General features: G+C 30.9%; 2 protein-coding genes across 4 annotated transcripts in view; one reads left to right on the forward strand and one right to left on the reverse strand.

Moving 5' to 3' along the window:
* LOC143206585 (putative G-protein coupled receptor CG31760) overlaps positions 1–25,345 on the reverse strand; it is a 337,104-nt gene that overhangs the window by 186,790 nt on the left and 124,969 nt on the right. The window lies entirely within an intron of this gene.
* Positions 1–25,345, forward strand: part of LOC143206586 (uncharacterized) — a 36,972-nt gene that overhangs the window by 373 nt on the left and 11,254 nt on the right. The window lies entirely within an intron of this gene.

Below are 25,345 nucleotides of genomic sequence, written 5' to 3' on the forward strand. Positions count from 1 at the left end.
CCAAAGAATTATAAACCCTAAATCGTCCGTCGCTAAATCTCTCCGCTGCCATCAACTCAATTACTTCATTTCTAACATCATCTCAAAGAAAAGTATCATATCTTAATCTTCGCATTTGAAAATCCTGAAACTTACATAGGCTAAACTGAAGCAGCCACAAATTTCTAAACTATACAAAAGAATTACCAAGATAAGCCTTCGAATTTAGTTTGATTGTAATACTAGTTCCACAAGCACAATCCTAGAGAACTAATATCTACTGCAGCTTGGTCAATTTTGCTTATCAATTCGGCCGTCGATGCCATTTTTTCTCCGTAACTAACAGGTCAATTGTAAAGTCCCCGGCCTGGCACATAGATGGCGCTACTAGAATTAAATCAATTTGTGAATGATAGCATTTTGAGTGAAGCAACTTTTGTTACTGTGAAGGAAATGTATAAAAAGGAATTTCGCGTGTTGATAAAATATTGCTTTTTGAAGGAAAAATATACAGTTGAAGCAAAAACTTAGCTTGATGCGGAGTTTTCCAAAAACTGCCCCAGGAAAATCAACCACCAAGGATTGGAATGCTAAGTTTAGACGTGGTAAAATGTGCACAGAAGACGATGAACGCAGTGGACGTCCAATAGAGGTTGTTACTGACGAAAACATTTAAAAAATCTACAAAATGAATTTTAATGACCGTAAATTGAAATTGAGTGGAATAGTAAACACACTAAAGATATTAACTGAACGTGTACATCATATCAGTCACGAATATTTGGATATGAGAATGAGAATGAATGATATGAAGATGGTCAAGCGTAATAAACCCGAGTTTTTGCGCCGGTATGTGACAGTCATCTATATGCCCCACCATCAACAGTGACTATTACATAGCGTGATTGGACCGTTTGAAGGACGAAATCGGTGAAAAACGGCCGCATTTGAAAAAAAGAAAGTGCTGCTTCACCAAGACAAACCACCGTGTAACAAGTCAGTGAAAACATTGGCAAAAATCCATAAGTTGGGCTCCGAATTGCTTCCTCATCCACCGTGTTCTCCAGATCTGGCCCGAGCGACTATTTCCTGTTATCAGATCTCAAAAGAATGCTCGCTGAGAAATTTTTTTCGGCGAATGAAGAGGTGATCGCAGAAACTGAGGTCTATTTTGAGGCAAAGGACTAATCGTACTACAAAAATAGTATCGAACAGTTGGAGGGTCGCTATAATCAGTGCATCACCCTAGAAGGAAATTATGTTGAATAAAAAAAACTAATTGTTCTAAAAAATATGTTTTACTATTGTAGGCCGGGGAATTTTCAATTGATCTGTTACTTATTCTAAGTTGTTGAAATGTTTTACTTGCTCCATCTATATCCCGTTGATGTTTACAATGCCAAGCGATCCGTTAGTTGACAGGCCTCTAGTCAATTTTTCTTTCAATTCTTCATTAATACTCAAGCCATATGGTTCTGTGGTGCAAACTATATCATGAAGAATGTAGATGCCTCAAAATCCATATTAGCAAATATAGCGCCATCAAGTTTCTTTACCTTGTCCGTTTTTAAAAACGTTTCTCAAAATTTCATCCACTGCTATGTTGAAAAACGGTGGAGAGACAACCTCTCTCTGGCGAATAACGACTGTGAACTGAAACGTCTATAATATGTATAAAATGGAGGCCTCCATCTCATGGTATTTTCCGTAATGATCAGTTTTTGTCAACTGACGATTTTAGATTAATTTCTTCAAGATTTTTTTAGTTGTATGGACCCTTGTATTCATATCAGTATCAATAACTTGATTGAAAATCTATATTATATATCACATTGGATTGTCTTAATAATGGATTGATTATAAAAACTTTCATGATTTTATTTTAATTTTATTCAAAAATTTAACTTATTAAAATAATTTTTGTCTAATATTCTACAGAAGATCAAATATGTCAAATTTTCCAACAAAAAATCATATAGGGTCTGATAACACTGGGTTTTTGATTAATACTAAAAATATATATAACACTAAAAATATAAAATTAAATGATACAATTTTAGTTTTAAGGGTAAAGTAATCTCATTTCACCACTAAATATTTTTAATGATAAATTGTTAAAAAAATGTTTGTTTCTTTAATTTTTTGACATATGGTGTTTAACAATCGAGTGATATGAATAGTATATATAATAGCACTCAAATTTGAAAAATATTAGTTATATTTTTTATTGCTATGAACATCTATTAAATACATATTTGATGAACAACATATATATTTTTGGCTTGCTTTTAAACTTTTTGATATTTTTTATATCTATTTACCTCTAAATTATATCACATGCAGTAAATTTAATAATTCGTAAGTAGAAAACTAAAGTACTAAACTACTCGGAAATAATAGACAGCAAGATTATTTATCAAATATATACTTCTAGAATACAATACTTACAATCAAATATGAAGTTCACCAAACATATAATTACTAAAAATTAACTAACCCTTGTTCAAGTTCTTCATTCACGTTGTTTATTCATATTCTAGTAGAACTTATATATGAACTGAACATGTTGCCAATTGTAGATTGAAAAATGTAAAATTCTTTTATAAACTTTTTAGTAAAAGGCTTTCTCGTATATTTGCAGAAATTAGCTTTCCGTCATTTAGGTAAACCTTTTGATCACTACAGGTGAAATATGAATTAGTTTCTCTCGAATTAACAAAAATGTACGTCTATATGTCTATTTATCAATAACGCTGTTGGAGAATGCTTCGAAACCATCACTTCACCAGAAACATTCAAATACAATGTGAAATCGGCTCGGTATGTTTTTTTTAATATTTAAAACCACTCCAACCGCCGCCAAAATTAAAGTTCTAAAAAATCTCAAAGAATATTTTACAATTATCGTTTAATTCCTGGATTTAATATGACACAAAGTTAATCAAATTACAAAACAAAACAACAAAAAACTGCTTATTTCGTGTATTAGTTGACATTAATATCAGTAATAAACTAAAAAATAAAAGATAAGCCAAATATTATTAATATAATAAATATTGACAAACTAATACAGACTATGGGTTTTATAGATTAGCAGTCAGAACATATATCAAACTTTATTTAGTTTTATAACATGACACAATTGATATGTGTTAAAATATTTACTGTGCCAAATGTAAATATATATAGTATGTATAACTATATGTATACCCACGAATCATTTCTCTTTATAAAATCGACTTGAATATAATCACAAAAATAATTATTTTATGGTATGGATGGTTCCATAACAACGATATATTTTATTTGATGATATATCAAAGCCTTATCCTAATTTTTAATTTTAGATATTACAAAATATATAAAATGATTTAATATATAAAATTAAACCTGAGGATTAAACTGTGACACCTATCTTATATTTAATATGTAATTATTATGCAATTGTCCATGCTTCAATATATAAGGTTATTTAAATTATTTCTAAAACTAATTAAACCATATGCAGGCAAAGTTAGTAATTCAGTCAGCATTATTAAGGTATTAACCTCGCCGACAACAAAATCTATTGTAATAACATATATTGATATCAACATACGTAAATAAATAAAGATTATTCAAAAATTTAAAATATTTTTAAAGTATAGATATATGAGGTGTGTCGATAAATAATTTCCATTTTTTTCGTTTGTTCAAAATATCGGTCATTTGATTTTATACATTTCGCCAATCTCTCAAGTAATTTCAGGATGCCACACTAAAAGAACATTTTCTTATTTTTAGCTTTTTCTTCGACAGAGAATAGATTCATCGAAATTGGTGAAGTGCTGCTCTGCAAGCCTGTGCCATATTGATGCGAATAGGTGGTAGTCGGATGGAGTCAGGATAGTACAGCAAGTGCAATAAAACTTTAAATTCATGTGACGACATCTTCCCAACTTTTGAATCTTTCCCATCGCTTGTAATTGTTCATATATTGCGACTTTGCTCGAATTCAACAGTCTGAAAAAGAATTGTTTGTATTCAGCCTCATCCGATTACACCTACATTTCCGCAACTTCAAACGTTTTCGATATATTAAGACATTCTTTGTATTGAACATTGAAATCGCCACATTTGAATTATCGAAATCACATTTCACATTTACTTGTGATTAGAACATACTCAACATAAGTCTCCACAAGCAAACGATGGCGTTCAATGGTTTTTTTCTTTTAATGAAACAAAAAAAACTAATGCGTGTAACAAATGCACGTTTTCAGGTACAAAACTCGATATTTTTACAAAACACAATATTGTACAATTATCGCCAATGAAATGTTTTACAATAATTAGAAATTTCTTATACACACCTGATATAGTGTGACAATGTTGCCAGAATCATCAGAAGTGAAAATGCAATTTCGAATATGTTATGCTAGGCTGGAATTCCAGGATTTTAGCGAGAATTTTTGTATTTCCTGATCGTGGAGATATTTATATCGAAATCGCCACTTTTAAAATGTTTGTTACCAATAATGCACGTTTGAAAAGAAATCAAACATATGTATAAATTACGTCATACATTAAATATAGAGAACTTACAAAATATGCGCCAACTCATAAACTAACATATTACAAAACGTTACTTAGATAAGATAATTATCAAGCAAATAAGGATTCTCTCTTCAGAAATTGTGAATGTCATACATTACATTGTTATTAAGTTGTTAGTTAAGTATACAATTTTACAATTTATTCTCGTAAAATTATCTGTACTAGGTATATAATGTAAAAGGAGGCACATTATCTACATTTTATAAATAAATTAAAGGATAATCTTACCAACAAATATACTGACTGCGAGAAATTCAGATTAATACTGCAGGAACAAATTAGTTTAAAAGTAAGACTTAAAGGTATAGATAATCTTAAGCAACAAACCAAAAATATAATTTGAACAAATTCGGTCAGCTGCAAAAATGATGCGACACAAGATGCTATCCCAATAACAAGAGAGAAATCGAGATATGAAGTAATTTACCCCCTCGAAATTAGAGAAATGATAAAAGAAAGGCAACAAGCTAGAAGAGTATGGCAGAGAATCAGAAGTGCTGCAGACAAAACTAATTTAACAGAATATAAACAGAATTGCTTTCAAAAATATGTAAGTCAATTAAGCGCAGAAGCAGACAAAGGTTGTTCGCGATGGAAAGCAACTCGAAGATTTAAAAGACCAATTATTCGAGTACCGCCAATTAAAAATAATCGAAATGAATTGGTTCAACGCAACGATGAAAAAAAGCTGAATTGTTCGCACAATACTTAGCTAACATATTTCAACCTAATGATATAGAATCTAGAATGGATATCCTGTTTATCAAACCGATGTAGATTTAAGTCGAATTTATCCATAATGTATCCATGTTAATTTTGCATTGCGGCGAAATAATAAAAATTTATTATTTGACTCAATGGATGCCCGATTTCTCAAGCAGAATCAGCTAAATACCTTGGAATTCATTTTGACGGTATATAGACAAAAAGCAAAACACATTAGAACCAAAATAAAGCAACTATACTGGTTAGTCGAAAGATACTCTCAAATTAATCTAAATTCAAGGGACTGATTTATCAACGACATATCATCATTATTTTGACATGTAATGCTATCAAAACAAAATTCTTCGTTTAATTACCAATTCCTAAGGCTACGTAACCAACGAAGAACAGCACGATGGCCTGATGCAAATGCGAAGTTATCCAAGATTTCGCCTTAAAACACAAATCAATACAACTACTGGACAATACGCAGGATATCAGAAGAAATGTAGTAATAAATTGATTTATAAATAAGACTGCTAAGCATATCTGATAAAGATGTTATAAACAAATTATTGAATCAAAAAGTATAAATCAGAAATGAAGAGAGGTTGAACTGAATGTATTTTACTGCTTGGGGTATGTTTGACACATTATGGTCTAACTGTAATCGCTCAAAATCCTTAGTATCGTCTTTCAATTTTCGCTATATACTAATATTTCATTTCTCATCGCTCGTTTTGCCCAAATTTGATGGGAAAGAATTAAGATCTTGTGATAATTCTGAAACAAATTGTTAATTACATACCTGTAACTAACTCGATGATTTTAGGTTAACGATAAAATGTTCAAAAATTCTTTGAAATTATATTAAATATTTTGTAAACTTTGCGTCAGCTATTACTCGATATTTTGGATATATCAGGTCGTATTCGCTTTCAATGCTTGCCGGTGATGAAGATAAAGTTCTTAAGGCATTTTTTGCACTTGAACTTAGACAGACAAAATGTTAAAAGATCACTGAATGTACGTGGAACTGGCTTTGGCGTCAAGTTGTTTATACTGTTGCTATTTTTTGCAATTATACCGACAACTGTAGCAATCATCTACTAGATATTTCTGTTCTCTCCATAAAATAGATACAGAATATGAAAATTGTGCATCTTTACCAAAGGACCACATTTGTTGTGCACGCGTTACAAAACAATTTTGGCATCCTTCGGCATCCAAGGCTTCTCAGTGTTCACTAGAGGAACACCAATGTACCTAAACACTTTGCACCCTTAAATGCATTGGTCGTTATTTTTTCATTTATAGGGAGGTTTAGATAACATCCAGAAACGTAAAAAGTCATTTTGCATCAACTTATACAACGGTTTGATCTGCATTTTCATACATTCCGAAGCATAATCACAGTTCGAAAACAAGTTCTAAATGACGTTTAGTGCAGCGTCGTCAGCTGACAGCTCTGAAAATTAAAATTAATCTTTTTTTAAATATATTTTAAACTCTCCTTTTACCAACTATGGGTTTATCTGGACTGGACCTACTATTTAACGTGGACTCCAAACCACGGTCCTCGGCATACCGACTGGCGAGTGACCAACTTAGAAATCATCCCAGAAGACCAGGTCTTACCCAGCCTAGTTACTGGTGTCACTGGGATCACTTTCCTTGTCGGATTTTAGACTTTTGCCTAGGACAATCACAAATGTTAAACATCTGAGATAAGATCTGAGTTTTGGACAAATTTGGGCGTTAAGTCCAATTCTGTTTCCTAAAATAAATAACAATGGAAGTTAATAAATATTATAGATTTTTATTTTAATTCATGTAAAAGTCCTATAATGAATAAGTGAATATTTACTGTGCCTCCTCTACAGATATTAGAAAAGTTTCAACGAACAGTTCAGTCTGTGTACTAAATATAACTAGTTTTCATTAAACTTTTCAGAAAACTCGCATTTAGTTTTTAAACGGCGACCGAAAACTATTTTTGATAATACCCACTGCTGCTCAGGACCGCGAAATAATCGCCAACATTGTCGCGAACCGACGCTGGTCCGCCATTAAGACCGCAAAACTTATCTCTCTCCAATTGCAAGGTATGTTTGTGCCTGTAACTTTTGCTCGCCGCAAAATTATTAGTGAAGACCGCAAAACTCAAAACAACCACATTCCCCAGAGGCACAAAGTTCTAAAAATAATATTACGAAAAACAGATTTTCATTATTACAATACTTTGAAAAATATTCAGTTAATATTCATGAATAAGCTGATAATATAGCAACTAAGTCAGGTGAAATCTTCCCAGTCTGATTGGTAGTACAAACATTTTCATAAATATGTTGACGGTAACATAAAAACAACCGCAATAAACAAATTATTTGAAAAACTGCAATTAAAACATAATAAACCACTTATATAAAACAATAATTCCAGTTTGAATTTCGAAATCACCACTCAATAATCGACCAAGTGCATAATATAACAAGTCAATTGAAAAGTCCTCGGCCTATCATAGTAAAACAAATTTTTTTTGCAAAATTAGTTTTTTTATTCAACATAATTTTCTTCAAAGGTAATACACTGATTATAGCGAATCTCCAACTTTTTGATACCATTTTTGTAGTACGATTTCTCCTTTGCTTCAAAATAGGCGGTTTCGGCGATCGCCCCTTCATTTGACGAAAATTTCTTCCCAGAGAGCATTCTTTTGAGATCTGAGAACAGGAAATAGTCTCTGGGGGCCATATCCGGAGAATACGGTGGATGAGGAAGCAATATGAAGCCCAATTCACGAACTTTTGCCATTGTTTTCACTGACTTGTGAAACATCATGGTGCCTTATCTTGGTGAAGCAGCACTTTCTTTTTCTTCAAATGTTCGTTTTTCCGCGATTTCGTACTTCAAGAGTAATGCATAATTTCTTCTTCCTTTCTTCTGCTTCTTGCTTCATAATTCGCTCTTGATGGTCCTTCATTTTTTATGGTGGTTAGTGAGAATAATTCCATGCGAATCCCAAAATACAGACACCATAACTTTGCCAGCAGTCTGTTGACTGACACTGCTCCGAATCATCAACTCTTCGTTGGTTTTGGTCCAAAGTCAGCTCGCGCGGCACCTACTTTGCACAGAGCTTTCTCATACTAAAATATTCGTGAATGATATGATGTACACGTTCAGTTGATATCTTTAGAGCGTCTGTTATTTCATTCAGTTTCAATTTACGGTCATTCGAAATCATTTTTTGGATTTTATTAATGTTTTCGTCGGTAACAACCCCTTTTGGGCGTCCACTGCGTTCTCAGCCTTCGGAGCTCAATTCACCACGTCTAAACTTAGCCTACCAATCATTGATGGTTGATTATCCTGAGGCAGTGTCCAGAAACTCGGCATTAAGCCAAGTTTCTGCTTCAACTGTATTTTTCCCTTCAAAAAGCAGTATTTTATCAACACGCGAAATTCCTTTGTATCCATTTTTTTCACAATAACAAATGTTGCTTCACACAAAATGCTATAATTCACAAACAAATGGTCCGACAGCTGTCAAATTTATACACGCATCTTTTGAGGTATAGGGCTAACTAGAAGACATATGGATTTAATTATAGTGTCTACCATCTATGTGACAGGCCGGGGACTTTTAAATTGAGCTCCTAACAGCAGATATTGAAATGGCCTTTCTAGAAATATATTGCTGGAGATTTCACAAGATCAATAGATCGGATATGGAATTTGAGACTAATCCACAAGATGATCTAATTGTTACCGCAAAACTATTGGCAATTGCTGCAGTCTTATCTTTTCAAGAGAAAATTTACAGTTTCACGTGAACAGCCAATCTCAACACTTAACGCCTACTTTTGATGGGGTTTCATAGGGTAGTGTTTTGGGACCACTCCTGTATCTACCCAAAAATTCTGATATCCCAGTAACAAAAAAAAACAGTACATTTTCCGATGAGACAGTCATTATCAAGTATTTAGGAAGCACATGGTCTCATCACAGTGCATTCAATTTTCTTATTTTTACTAAAAAGCGTAATAGAGTCCAAAACTGGACTATATTATATCGTTTGGTTTAATCCTCGAATATTGATACTAATTGAATATACGCTACTTTAACTAATACCTAATGATGCATCAATATTGCGACAAGTCATAAGACAATCTATCATAATTATCAGTTAATGCAGAGCATCACGGCGACCTTCGCGATACGAAATGTATCCTTTGGCGGACTATAGCAAAATTGAAACCAAAAAGTAAGCGAAAACAATAGTTCTTGGTGGGGTTTCGTTGCTAATATTGTATTTAAGTTTATCGATGTACCTTAAAGGTATATTGTAAACAATAATATATCAAATATAGTCATGATTTAATCCTATTATTATTGAATATATTTTTACAATCAATGCATTCTGATTTCGCAACTCTATCTATCGAATTGATAAGTAATCAAGGATATCTTAGAATTCGTAAGTCATTTGGTTATCTAACATGGAGCTCGTCCAATAAAACAGCCAAGGCAGGTCATCAAAATGTATGGCATAAGATCTTCGTAATATTGTCGTATAACATTTGGCAACATGACCCACCATTATCAAACATAATTGAATTTTATAGGCTGAATCGCTTACATGTTCCCACTCATCGAAGAGCATTCTATGTCTATTTATCTTTGATAAAATGGGAAGAAATCCGATCTGGGTTTAAAACGAATTTTGAATAATTACATACCTCAATTTGATAAGTGATCAAGGAAATCTTAGAAATCCCAAGTCATTTGGTAATCTAACATATAGCTCGTCTAATAAAGCCAATGCAGGTCATCAAACTGTATGGCATAAGATCATCGTAATATTGCCGCATCAACTTTGGCCTTAGTATATAATGTTTTCCGATTAATAATATCTAATTATTATCATTTATGTTTTAAAGAAATTTGCTAAAATTTGACAACATGACCAGCCAGTACTAACCCAAAACCGAATTTTAGAGGCTGATTCAGTTACACGTTCCGACTCGTCAAACAGCATTCTATCTCTATTTATCATTGATAAAATGAGAAGAAATCCGATCTGGGTTAAAACGAATTTTGCATACTTACATACCTCAATTGGTAGTATTCGATGTCATCTATAACGTGCATTGGCTGTTTTATTGTACGGAATATAACATTAGGCACCAGTAATACGATTCATGTCTATAATCAATTACATCATCAGCATTCATATGAACTATTTAAGCTTTGAATATAAAATGTTTTTCGTATTATAAATATATTACTTGAATAAATTTATACTTTCCGTAATGGCTCATAAAAATAGACAAGAGAGAAAATATCTGCGCTTGGAAATACCCAATAAAATATAGACATCAAATGTAATTTTTATAGCGCAGTCAATAATTTTGAGTATTAGACGGTGTTAATTGGAATTAATCAAGTGACATTATTTTTATTTCGTATCTGATAAATAAATATATGATTGGATATACCTTGAACAAGATGTATATGTAATTATAACAAATCTTTTCGTTTTCAAATATGTTAACATTACAATAACCTCTTAAAATATTGTGTAGATAATAGGAGAAATATATTTAAAATAAACTAAATAGATATATTTAGAAAGCCATATAAATTATCTGTGTTTTTTAATTATTTACCTAGAAAAAATAAATTAGTTATCACTAGCAAATTCTCAAAATTTGGTGTATTATTTGTATATTTAAAACATGGTATAAATCAAATTCATTTAAAAATCCTTACTTTACTATTATTTTACTAAAAATTTATGAAAAAAATTACTCATTTTTGATTTTTTTCTTAAAACAACGAACTTTGTTTCATTATTGTAAAATATCAACCTCATTTACACATTTTAATTTAGATTGGGTAACTGTGTATGGTTAAGATTATCACAACAATGTAGATATGAACTATTTACCAAATCAATAAATAAATAGAAAGTCTTTTTTAGTGAGCATATTCAGTCCATTGTAGTTTTACGAAAGTTTGGCTATGAAAAATTAAAGAAATAAATGGAAAAAATAATGATAAATGACACTACTACTTCAACGGAAAAATTTAAAAAGTCTGCGAAAAATCGTGGTATCAAAAATATCAGAAGGAGTTTCAAATATAAACAATAAATTAATTTCAGGCACTAGAACACGCAAGCGATATTAATAGTAAAAAAATGTGACAAACCAATTGTTAAGTCCACGAGCGATTTACAGATAGCAGAACGAAAACGAGCAAAACTAATCGATATCGAGACATACAGCAAATTAAATAGAGATGTTAGGCCAAAACTAAAAAAATAGAAAGAGGAGATTACTGGAATCGTATGGAAACTTCTTCAGCTCTTATTTGTCAATTTAATTTGAAATCTCAGTTGGTGTTGCCACTGTCAATTTGCAACAAACTGGTTGACTGATCTGATGTTTGCTGATTATAGCTATGATACACATATTGAAGCATTCTTTATAATATTCAATGAGCGATTTTCAGATGGCAGAACGAAAACGAGCAAAACTATTCGATATCGAGACATACAGCAAATTAAATAGAGATTTTAGGCCAAAACTAAAAAAAAACTAGAAAGAGGAGATTACTGGAATGGTATGGAAACTTCTTCAGCTATTATTTGTCAATTTAATTTGAAATCTCAGTTGGAGTTGCCACTGTCAATTTGTAACAAACTGGTTGACTGATCTGATGTTTGCTGATTATAGCTATGATACACATGTTGAGGCATTCTTTATAATGTTCAATTCACGATGCAGAGCCATATGGTTTGAGAAATAGGAGAAACACTAAAGTTATCGATACGATATCCAGTTAGCGCAATATAAGTGTCCAAATATTTAGGATCAGTAAAACATGATAACAACGTGGCTGCTGAACTAATATGTCGAATCGGTCAAACTGCAGAATATCTTTCTTCACTAATTTGATCCACGTGGAGGACACAACAGAAATATAAAAAATATTTGATTTATAATATTCATATTAATGATTCTATATTAACAAATTATGTAGAATATAAATTTATTTTGAACTATTAGTAATACATAACTATAATATATTTATACGTCATCTAAATTTGTGACATACAACAAAATTCTAATCTAAATAAAAAAATTGTTATCAAATATAATTTATTTTATATACATTATAGTACATCTAAAAACTACAGTTAATTATACAGCTATAATAGTTTATCGGTTATAACCTCTTATCACTATTGCCTTCAAGAATTTTGCATACGTTTAATAACCGAATGACTTTGACAGGCTCGTTCGTTTACGCTTTCGAACAAATTAGACAGTATTGTGCCTCATTTTAACTAGAATAAAAATGAGAAGGAATATATTGTTTGATTCTCAAAATAATTTACATCTTGATGACAATGTATATATGACAATGTATGTGCAAAAAGAACTTTGAATAGACTTTATAATCAAAAGCAAAATTCATTAACACAACATTGAAACTGCATGTTTTAACAGGTCAATTGAAAAGTTCTCGACCTAACACATAGATGGCTCTACTACAATTAAGTCCATATGTTTTTTAGTTAGCCCTAATCCACAGAAGATGCGTGTATAAATTTGACAGCTGTCGGATCATTAGTTTGTAAATTACAACATTTTAAGTGAAGCAACTTTTGTTATTGTGAAAAAATGGATAAAAAGGAATTTCACGTGTTGATAAAATATTGCTATCAAGCCAAGTTTTGCTTGATGCTGAGTTTCCGGACCCTGCCCCAGGAAAATCAACCATCAAGGATTGGTATGTTAAGTTTAGACGTAGTGAAATGAGTACAGAGACGGTGAACGCAGTGGACGCCCAAAAGAGGTTGTCACAGACGAAAACATTTAAACAATCCACAAAATGATTTTTAATGACCGTAAATTGAAATTGAATGAAATAGCAGACACTCTAAAGATATCAACTGAATGTGTGCATCATATCATTCACGAATATTTGGTTATCAGAAAGCTTTGTGTAAAGTGGGTGCAGCGCGAGCTCACTATTGAACAAATACAATGACGAATTGATGATCCTGACCAGTGTTTGAAGATAATCTAGCGTAATAAACTCGAGTTTTTGCTCAATATGTGACAATGGATGAAACATGGCTCCACGTGGATTGCACAGAATGAAACCGCTCCAAAGCTTGGGAAAATGAAACTGGTAAGGTTATGACGTCTGTATTTTGGGATGCACATGGGATAATTTTTATTGACTACCTTGAAAGAGGAAGTACCATCAACAGCGACTATTTCATAGCGTTATTGGACCACTTGAAGGACGAAATCGCCGAAAAATGTCCGCATTTGAAGAAAAAGAAAGTGCTGCTTCACTAAGACAATGCACCGTGTCACAAGTCAGTGAAAACGATGGCAAAAATCCATGAATTGGGCTTCCAATTGCTTCCTCATCCACCGTATTCTCCAGATCTGACCAATCCCACCCGATCTCGAAAGAATGCTTGAATGAAAGAAAGTGTTCGCCGAAACTAAGACCTATTTTGAAGCAAAGGACAAATTGTACTACAAAAATGGTTGGAGGGTCGCTATAATCCGGGTATCACCCTAGAAGAGAATTATGTTTAATAAAAAAAAACTAATTTTGCCAAAAAATTTGTTTTACTATACTATGCCGAGGACCTTTCAATGGACATGTCATAAGTTTAATAAACATAAACTATAATATAACTAAATTTTATTTTATTTTTAAATGATATTATTTATGCTAATAGTTATAATCAGGTTAGGGATTTAGAAAATTATTCATTGTCATAATATTTTTCCTACGTTAGCACATTACAAAAAAACGTGAGCAATGTCCGAATACATTACAATTTTTCAGAAAATATTTTGGGTCAGCTATTTTCGCCCTTCCAACGGACTGTCATAATTCTTTATTGAACAATAACTATGTTCCATTAAAAATAAATATACACAGTACATTTTCGGAATAATAAAAACAGCATTTTGCTGTAACTTTTTACGAAATGTCAAAATTAGGAGTGTCCCCTCAGGAGCTCCACAGAAAAAGGAATGATGGAGCTTTATTGCGTCGGTGACAGGGATGACAAATGTCGTAAAAGTATTTTCTTAATTAAAGTCGCGGACGGCTGGATAGAGCATGTGTTGTTTGTCCTTGTTGTGACGTATGTCGTTTGCGTTAACGCGTCAAACATCTGCCCTTTGGAGGCGATTTTTTAAAGCGAATACGGGCAATTTGACCTAAACGTAACATCAATTAATAGACGCAATAAAGATAAATAATAGTCGGTAAGTTTTTCGCATTACGTCACTTTTATTTTTTTATCTTAATTATAGGTATACAGGGATTTTACATAAGTTTAAATTGTAATTTACTGAAAACGATTTGAGACTATTAGCACCTTAAATACGTCGTTTTTAAAATGTCCTAAATTATCATATGCTACTGAAATTATAGGCCATAGTGTTTGTACTACCTAGCCGGCCCATGTGGCTTCATTATAACATGCTAGTGTGATTACATTCACCGTCTTTTCAGTTAGTACAAACCTTCAAAAGAAAGCTGAGGTGAAAGAAAAGATGTGATAATAGAAAGATCATGATATTCTACTCATAAGTTTATGAATTATTGTGCTAAGTGTGACACTACTTTTATTATTTTCAAAACAATGGATCAAAAACTAACTTCTTCTAAACTTCTTGATGGGAGAAAATACCGTTCAATCAAAGCAATGGCTTGAAAAGTATTACAAGGATTCTGCTCCATCAAAAAATTTGCTGACTTCAAACATGGTCGTAGAGACACCGATGATGCAGAACGTAATCTACATCCAAAACACCAGAAGACCTTTTGAATTATCGAAAATGAAGTTGCGTGAGTTAGCTAACATCGTATAAATATTAAAAGAACTTGTTGGTTTTTTATTGTATGAGCATTTGACTATAAGAAAGATGTGTTAAAATTGGGTGCCGCGTTTGCTCATTGTTAACCAAAACGAAGAACGTGTTGATATTTCTGAGCAGTATTTGGTCATGTTTAAACCTTGCTTCGATATGTAACACTGGATAAAACATCTGTCCATCACTTCACTTCGGAAACAAAATGATCGTCATCTGAGTGGACAGGAACTGGTCATAGGCCTTTTTTAAGGGAAAAGATAAATTGTTCTGCAAAATGGTATTGAAATGTTAGAGCGGCGCTAGAATGATTGTGTAGTTCTTGATGGAGATTTTTCAGCTCATGTTTTAAGCAATAATTCGAAATAAAATTTGTATTACATCATACACTACATGTGTATAGTAAAATATTAATTTACAAATAAAATTATTACTATTGAACTGTTGTACTTCCATCAGTACACACTAGCAAGAGCAGTGTGTACGCAGTGCTGAAAAAAGTGACACCACACAGGGGTTAAATAAAGTAACATGATTTGGCTCTTGACGTATACACTGTATTTATTTATTAATAATGTGTAAGGCCACCATTTTCTCCTGAAACAACTGTAATTCTTCGCGGAATAAATTCGTAGTGTTCGAATAATTCCGAACGGAATGTTGTTCCATCCTTATACCAAAACTCTGAACAGAAATATACTCCTCACTGTAAAATTATACTGAGGTTTGGCGATCGTACCGGCCCGAGAACGATAAAGATGATATTCTGATGCTTCTCAAATGAAAATTAAATCTTTTTGGCTGTGTATGTGGGTGCATTATTATCTTAGAAAATGACTCCAGATATTAAATATTCATTAATTTTAATTACATCATTTTAATAATATTTAAAAACTAATGATAATATAATAACACTATTAGCATATTAAAATAAAACAAATCACCAAAAAGATTTTTAAATCAATAGTAACATAACAATAGTCTTCATCTACTCATAAATAAAAGTTTTTCCTTTGTTTAAAAAAAATGTTAGCATTATATTTAATATATTTTATTCCATTATATATTCTAATATATTTATTTCATTTTACCAATAATATTAATAATTTTTTTCTAATAGTGTCTCAGTTTTCTGTCTCTTTTTAAAAATAATCCTTAAATATAGAATTCTTAAAATCCACTCCATTAATGTACATGATTATTTATCACAATATCAATAGCACATAATATTACATTCATATAAAACAATTCGTACTGGTTTTAAAATATATTGATAATAGCTAATTTTCTTTCTAAACTTTCTAATGAAGTAGAAAAATCTAATAACAATGGAAACTGAGAATAACGAATTAATTATTTAATTTATAAATGATAAAAGCGTTTTAGACCGACTGTAGACTAGACTTTTTAAATATGATCAACTCTTAATAATATTTTAAGTAAAGCTACGGCCAGTCATAATTACGCCAGATACAATATCTTTAATTTTTCATATTTCTCAAGTGTCATAGATACTCCAACATAAAAATAATTAATTTTGTAACGAGGTGGTAATAATATAATAACAGATAATTTCAACAGTTTTTTATAATCTACTTTGTTTAATCAAATTTTCTAATTCGAAATTTCAACTAGAGAATAGAGTTTGTTATACTAAATGTCAAGCTTCCTTATTTTACTTGATTATATTCATAAAACTTCCTACATCCTATCTATTAGAAAACAGGAACTTGTTCAAGGCCTTTGAGATATTAAAAAAATATACTATTTTATTATTTTAAGTTCCAAAGTTTGGAACAATTCAACGAAAAATATTGGAGTAATCTTTGGTTATACCCTATCAATATAATTATAAATATTACCTGAATTATTTCACATGATTCATACTATTTTTAGTAATTGTGTATATCCGATGAAAAGTATATACATGTAACTGAAGGTAATTCATAAGTCAAAAACTTGATATAATACCAAGCAAATTTAATAGCTTTGATAGATAGCTTTGACATTTTAGTAGTTTTTAATATCTATGATTAGTCGACTTAGCTTCTGCTGTTGCTATAATCGCGTGTTCGAAACCTGCTGGGCGTGGTTATAAATATATGTTTGTGATTGGTTAACAGTTGTAATTGTTCTTAAGCAAGAGCGGAAAATCCGACAAACTAAATGAGATCCCGGTCACGCCAGCGATCAGGCTGGATAAGACCTTCTAGGATGATCTTTAAGTTGCCAGTCGGTAAAATTAATGCAAGAGACCGTGGTTCGGAGCCCATGTTCAAGTGTAGATCCAGTCCATATAAACCCTACTTGGTAAAAATGAAGCTCTAAAATATTTTTAAAATATCTATCATCGAATTTTACAATTAGTCTTTCTAGAAATTTAATAGGTTAATTATTTTCACTTTTCCCTAAAAGACATCCTCTACATTTCTCAAGCTAATAGTTTTCCCATAATATATATATTTCATTATAATGAAATACGGTATCCTCACCATCATTAGCATTTAACAGAAGCTTGGTTGTTTTTTTTAACATGTCGATGTTGGTCTCAAAGCTCAATCACTTTCCTGGGCGTAGATGTTCTGACTTACAGTTTGTTAGCTATTGGGTTTTTGTAATGTATGCTGATTATTTTATCACTTTAAAAAAGGCATTTTAAACCGTTCGTTTTATCTGGGAATAAAATAGAGATATTGAAACGATTCGAAATGGCATTTTCTATCAGTTAGTGCCATTTTGTGTACTCTGAATGTTGTTTAGTAGCTATTTTACATTATTTTGGTACTTTCTTATTTCCGTGCAAGCATCTAGAAAAAGTTGATTAATTAACAGTTAAGATAAATAAAGGTTCTTTAAAAATTTAAATTATATAATTGAGCAGCATCGCCAGAAATACCTAAGATATTTGTTGTGCATTAGCAGCATTTTTTTTTATTAAAAAAAAAGAGAAGTAATGAATGTCGAAAGCCTAAGTTTGTACGTTCCATGTTTAGCATCTGCAAACACGGAACAACTTAAAACTTAACTTAATAGGTTAATTATTTTCACTCTACCCTAAGAGACATCCTCCACATTTCTCAAGCTAATAGTTTTCCCATAATATATATATATATATATATATATATATATATATATATATATATTTTATTATAATGAAATACGGTATCCTCATCATCATTAGCATTTAACAGAAGCTTGGTTGTTTTTTTAATATGTCAATGTTGGTCTCAAAGCTCAATTTCAACACTATTCTGGGCGTAGATGTTCTGCCTTACAGTTTGTTAGCTATTGGGTTCTTGTAATGTATGCTGATCATTTTCTCACTTTAAAAAAGGCATTTTAAATCGTTCGTTTTATCTGGGCATAAAATAGAGATTATTTTGTGCCATTTTGTGTACTTTGTATGTTGTCTAGTAGCCATTTTACATTATTTTGGTACTTTCTTATTTCCGTGCAAGCATCTAGAAAAAGTTGATTAATTAACAGTTAAGATAAATAAAGGTTTCTTAAAAATGTAAATTATATGATTGAGCAGTTCGCCAGAAATACCTAAGATATTGGTTGTGCTTTAGCGGCATTTTTTTTAAATAAAAAAAAACAGAAGTAATGAATATCGAAAGCTTAAGTTTGTACGTTCCATGTTTAGCATCTGCAAACACGGAACAACTTAAAACTTAACTTAATAGGTTAATTATTTTCACTCTACCCTAAGAGACATCCTCCACATTTCTCAAGCTAATAGTTTTCCCATAATATATATTTTATTATAATGAAATACGGTATCCTCATCATCATTAGCATTTAACAGAAGCTTGGTTGTTTTTTTAATGTCAATGTTGGTCTCAAAGCTCAATTTCAACACTATTCTGGGCGTAGATGTTCTGCCTTACAGTTTGTTAGCTATTGGGTTCTTGTAATGTATGCTGATCATTTTCTCACTTTAAAAAAGGCATTTTAAATCGTTCGTTTTATCTGGGCATAAAATAGAGATTATTTTGTGCCATTTTGTGTACTTTGTATGTTGTCTAGTAGCCATTTTACATTATTTTGGTACTTTCTTATTTCCGTGCAAGCATCTAGAAAAAGATAGTTAAGATAAATAAAGGTTTCTTAAAAATGTAAATTATATGATTGAGCAGTTCGCCAGAAATACCTAAGATATTGGTTGTGCTTTAGCGGCATTTTTTTTAAATAAAAAAAAACAGAAGTAATGAATATCGAAAGCTTAAGTTTGTACGTTCCATGTTTAGCATCTACATGCACGGAATTACTTAAAACTTAACTTAATAGGTTAATTATTTTCACTTTTCCCTAAGAGACATCCTCTACATTTCTCAAGCTAATTGTTTTCCCATAACATATATTTTATTATAATAAAATACGATATCCTCATCATCATTAGCATTTAACAGAAGCTTGGTTGTTTTTTTAATGTCAATGTTGGTCTCAAAGCTCAATTTCAACACTATTCTGGGTTCTCTGTAGAAACTATGTTGAAATGAAAAATGTTGTTGATTTTTTTTATTAATTACATCTTACATTAAATATGCTTAGTACTATCTTAATTTACAAATTAATTTATTATTACTGTTCTGTTGTACTTGCGTTAATACTCAAGCAAGACGAGTACGGGATTAATACATCAGTATGTATTTCCCAAATTAAAAATAAAACTAATCTACTTGAACTAAACTTAAGAATAGACTTATACACTCAGCAAGTTCATGTGGATTGATTCGCTTCAATCTTCTGATTTCCTGAGTGTTTTACCACTTAGTGTCCAGTAGTCTGTTGCTTCCAGGTTTCTATTATTTAGCAAACTTATTTCATGTTTTAAGGCGAAATCTTGTATCACTTCGTTTATGCATTTGATGTCGGAGTTACCGTGCAACTTTTCATTGGTTACGTAGCGATTAGCAGTGGTAACTAATCTTAGAATTTTGTTTTGAGTGCGTTGGATTACTAGTTGGTTTGATGTCTTAGTGCAGCCCTATATTTGTACCTCATAGGTCCAAATTGACTAACCAGTAGTGTTGCTCGACTTTGAATTTAGTCTGCTCTGCTTTTTGTCTAATATGATGATGTTTCCAGTTTAACTTACCATCGAGATATATTCAGAGATGCTTGTAGAATCGCCCATACGTCAAGTGATATAATTTGGTTTTTGAATGTTGAAAACCTTGTAACTTGCGTCTTCAGTCACCTTAATAGAAAAACTACATTACCAAGATATTTCGATCAGATCTAAAATATGAAGCCAGTAAAATAACCAATACACGCTATAAAAATTTATGGCGTCATCGCATCGCAATGTTGTCGCGTCAAATTGGACTTTCGATTTACAACGTTTTCCGGTTCTTAACCCCTAATTATTCTCACTAAAGTCTTGAAGAATTTTGTAGCCATTTGACAACATGGCCATCTATCACAGATAAACATTCAATCTTATGAATTGATTCGGTTAAATGTTCCGACGTATCAAACAGCCTTATATAAGATAAAATGAAATAAAACTTATACAAACTGTATTTGGCAGTATATTCGATGACATCTATGGGGACATTCAGTTTGAATGGCCTCATTTATATTAGTAATCATATTTTCCGTGAATGATAAAATATATAATTTTAAAAACAATACCACTGACGTCAGTATTGAATGAGATTTAAGACTAATTAATTGTTTTTATCGGCGCACTGTTATCAGCTTCACGGTAATATCTATTAATATATAGATCGAATTATCGTAAATAACAAGATTTTGATGAAGGGAAGCTGTATATCTTATCGGAGGTATTCCCATAAAATTTATTGTTTTTCATTTTATCACTATTGCCGAATTGCCCAATGTGTACTATATATAAATTAGTATTGTTTTATATAAATAGTGCGCGACTTCCAACGGATTTGTATCCTAATATATTATCAAGATACTTTTATAGCATAGGAAGCTACAAATTTGACAATTTAATCTTTTTTATAATTATCTTTGCAATATATAAACGGGTAAACCTTTACCGATTTTTCTTTTTTCTAGAAAAACAAACGGAATTTTAATCGCTTAAAGTACATGAACCTATTCTGCGAAGAGATAAAAATATTGAATTAGCTACTCAAAACGTGTACAGATTTATTATTAAATTTTTCAAAAAGAATTTTATTTGATAACATTTGTTGCTAATGAGTAATCAATAAAGATATTTTGTTGTCACTAAAACCTTATATGCTTAGACTTGTATTTTGTGAAGCTTGTTTAGAATCATGCTGTAGCGAAACACATTTTCACGCAGAACACTTAAAGAATATGTTTTATTCGATGATAAGCGGAGACATCTTATTTGTTCATTAGGACATACTGTAGATAAGGGGTGTCGGCCACCGAGAAAAATATCGATATTTTAAACGATACACGATCGTATGTTCGATATTTCTGAAATATTAAACCTTTAAAATTAAATACCAGCTTAAACAGTTTATAAAATATATTAAATGGTTTTTGATATATCGATATATCGGTCCAGAATATATCGACCAAAAGTATCGATATTTCTTCGGCATCCTTACTGTAACATAGATCGCTCAAACAATAACGGTAGTTTATATTTTCAGAAATTAAATTATAAGTGTATTAAATAATATTGACCAATCAAGATTATCCCATTGATAAAATAAACTTAGTTGATTTAAGACATTTTCCTGAAAAACTTAGAAATAATTTTATATATAATCCAAACAAAAAAAAAATATATATATATAGAAGAACATTTTAACCAAAATAGATACATAGTGTGATATGCTGAAAAAGTAGATTGAAATCATTCAAAATTATTTACAAAATGTTTACAAATATTATTGTTATATAATATAATATTATATAATTATACTTTATATTACATAAATTTTGCTATATTAATTTATAACAATAAAATAGTAACATTATTCATTAGCATCATCATCAATTAATAGCTGGTGCTCGTGGTGAGTATCTACTTCTCAGTCATTACATTGTTGTTGGTGCCACAGAACTGATTTTTCTGATTGCTTTCTATAGTTTTGATCCATGTTTTTTTCTGGAGCTATCCGCGGTGTCATCCACCTAAAAGGCCGATTTTGCCACAGAAAAATTGAGAAATTATGACACCTTTTATTCGATAGACGTAGAAATTCGATAGAAAAAAGTGAATTTTAATCAAAAGCTCCTACAGCTTAACACTTTTTTCTTCTGTATGATTCATCCCAAATACTTGCTCTTTCAGGACACAGTTAAGATTTACAACAGGCGAATCGTCAGTTGTTATTGTTGTATAACATTCTGCAGTCCGTACTGTGAAAAAAAAACGATGCTGCAAGGCTCTACATCTGCATATTATCAACGAACATCATAAATAAATCGATATTTTTTCGGCATCCCTACTGTAGATCTCTGAACCAATAAGGCTAGTTCATATTTTGAGAAATTAAACTATAAGTGGTCTGTTATTGATCAATCAAGATTATCCTATTGATAAAATATACTTAGTTGATTTTAGACATATTCTTGAAAAAACTAGAAATATTTTTTTATATAATCAAAAAAATATATAGAAAAATATTTTAACCAAAATAGATATATAGTTTGATATAATGAAAAAAAGTGGATTGAAATCATTCAAAATTATTTACAAAATGTTTACTACAAATATTATTGTTATGTAATATTATATTATATAATTATATTATATAATTAAATATATTATATATTAAAAGCCATATCATTCTACAGTGCGTACTGTGACAAAAACGACGCTGCAGCGCTCTACATCTGCATATTATCAGCGAACAGCAGATAAGCTAAGATGTTTATAGCATCATATTGAACGTCATGGTTATTTTAAAAACTTTTCGCATAATTGCATTCACTACTAAGTTAAAAAGCATTGTAGATACGATATATATTTGCTTAAAACCGGTTCGGGTTTCAAAGTATTTCAAGTGAACATTATTATTGCTATTTAAAGTTGATGATAATTATATTTTATTATAATATTATATTGCATTTTGATATCAGAGTTGTTATATTTTTCAGATATTTAAAAATATAATATAAAAACCAAAAACAACCTCTGAATTTGTGTTCTTTTTTTGTTACTTCGATTACCATAATAATTTAGAATTGACAATAAATGACATGATGGATCATACATGAGACAATATCACATTATTATTGACTTTATAGAATAATTAAATGCAATCAAATACAAGAGGTACTCTGTATTTAATGATAAAAATGACATTAAACAGTACCAAATTAATAATAAATCTTTCGCTTCTTGACAATTTCAAGTGCAAATATAATTATTTTACTTGAATAAATTTAATAAAAACTGCAACTCTGCCTATCTAAAATTTATATTTCTTATTAAAACTGATATTATGAGGTTTTTTCCAAAAAACAAATTTTAGCAAAAAAATTGAACCGACTTCAAAAAATAAATAAGGAGCTCTCTAAAATTAAAAACTATTTTCAGCGCCGGAAATCGTACTCGCGATCTGCGACCGAGAGCTAAACACTATAATATTTACACCAGAGCTTACGCTTACACCATTAGCTTCTCTATTTCTACCGGGTCTTATACGCTACGGCTAATGGCTTTTCCACTGAACAACTTCAGATTTTTCGTTAAATCAGCTCCGCAATAGCATTATTCCCAAATATCTGATTATTTTACATAAAAAATATATGAAAACTTTGTACGTGTCTTTGAAATTTGAACTTTTCCCTCGATTTCCGCCCCTTTCCCCATGAGATCCTGACTTGGTTACAATGGGAACTTGGACCTCCTCGGAAGTGCATTCTTTCAAATATTTTTTTTAATCGGTCCGCAATTGACATAGAAATCGGCGAGCATACATGAAAGAAAAACAATCTATATACAGACGAACATAGAACCTCCTCCTTTTTCGAAGTTAGTTAAAAAAGCAAAGTATCTTTTATTTCATAAGGTGACTCTATCACGTTCATCAGGCTAACATATGTGTTAAAGTAAAATACTTCATTATCAATAATATTCGTCTCAATCGAGATGCTCTAGCAAATTATAAAAGGACACATTATAAAAAGCAATGTGAAATAAGACGACATATATATTGATATGATATATTAGATATAATTTTTTAGATGCTCATTTTTGTTAGTATCTAATTTAACAAGAGATAGTCTATTTAAATGTCGATAAAAATTAGGATACTTCAGACAAACAAATGATAATTTAATAGCAATTAAAAAACTAAGCTAAGTGATTATAAATCACTGATGACGCCATCAGATGAGAGTATAATCGTATAGAAACAAAAACTCTAAAATACCATCTAAACTTTGTTCAATATCGAGATTAATACTACGCTATTTATTTGTACCCTTAGAGCAAATATGCATTTCTATTGTTTAGCAGGGGTATTCATCAAACGTTCTCTCCCATGTAATATGTTATAATTAGTGTGCATAAAGCAAATACGCTTACTTTTACTATACACTATCATGTTTCTAAACCTATTTATAGAACAAAAATTAATACTGTAATCTTCTTAAACAAGAATTCAAAACGTAGAACACAATTAAATGAGATTACATTTTATTGTACTTAAAATCAATGAAGCCTGTTTACTCACTAAACATGCAGTGATGTCATATAAGATATTCACTTCTGTTGGAAACGTATAAAAGTGTATAATTACGTTTTCATTTAACCAGAAAAAACCTAGAATTAGTTCATATAACTTTTAAGAACGATTTTTTAAATGAAGTCAACCATTATTTGTAATCGTATTGCTTTCGACCAGTTATATAATTAGTCGGAGACCTTCTATGGAGATCAAACGAAAATATAGAAGTGACCGACATCAAATAAGATAAAACATCATTATTAAAGATAAAATAGAACAACATGAAATGCATTTTTTTATTTTAGAAGGGTATTTGATTAAAAAATTGGTACAATATTGATCAAAACGTTTCCGTCATCTTCTAAAACTTTTTTCTATCTTCTGAACAAGGATATACCGTATCGAAATGTTGTTTGACAACGATCGATTGCATGCATTTTTGTACTACTCATACTTTCCAAATACGGTGCCAACCAAGCCATACTGCATCGCTCTGAACAA

Source organism: Rhynchophorus ferrugineus, unplaced genomic scaffold (assembly GCF_030347505.1).
Source record: "Rhynchophorus ferrugineus isolate W39M unplaced genomic scaffold, kcgeb_rfMv2 rfM1, whole genome shotgun sequence".
Taxonomy (NCBI): domain Eukaryota; kingdom Metazoa; phylum Arthropoda; class Insecta; order Coleoptera; family Curculionidae; genus Rhynchophorus; species Rhynchophorus ferrugineus.